At 26.0% G+C, this 396-nt stretch overlaps 1 protein-coding gene across 1 annotated transcript in view; it reads left to right on the top strand.

Annotated features, from left to right (window-relative positions):
- LOC108687878 overlaps positions 1-396 on the top strand; it is a 10,110-nt gene that overhangs the window by 896 nt on the left and 8,818 nt on the right. The window lies entirely within an intron of this gene.

The raw sequence follows: 396 nt of genomic DNA, 5'->3' as shown, positions 1-396 counted from the left end.
GTGTAAAGAATGTTCCAAAATAGGTAATATTATTGCAACGTGAAACTTTATGAAAAATTAAATAATAAAAATATAAGTTATTTTTTTCTATAAAGCTTTTTAGGTATAAAGTTTGACTAATCATAAGCGATGATTAAAAAATCATCTATTCATGTGATGTGCATCGGTGCTCTATCCATGTGACATGCAATAGTATTAGATACTAACAAAACACAGTTCATACACTATCACACAGAGAGATAAGATTTTCAATGTTTATGATTAATTAAACTTTAAACGTTTACACTTGAAAAATTACTTTAAGAAAAAAGATCACTTACACTTTTATTAATATTTAATTTTTCATCACATTGCCAATTTGTCTCACATTGCAATGCTATTGCTCTCAAATTTTGG

Source organism: Atta colombica, unplaced genomic scaffold (assembly GCF_001594045.1).
Source record: "Atta colombica isolate Treedump-2 unplaced genomic scaffold, Acol1.0 scaffold22, whole genome shotgun sequence".
In the NCBI taxonomy this organism is placed as follows: domain Eukaryota; kingdom Metazoa; phylum Arthropoda; class Insecta; order Hymenoptera; family Formicidae; genus Atta; species Atta colombica.
This window is presented reverse-complemented; position numbering and strand designations above follow the sequence as displayed.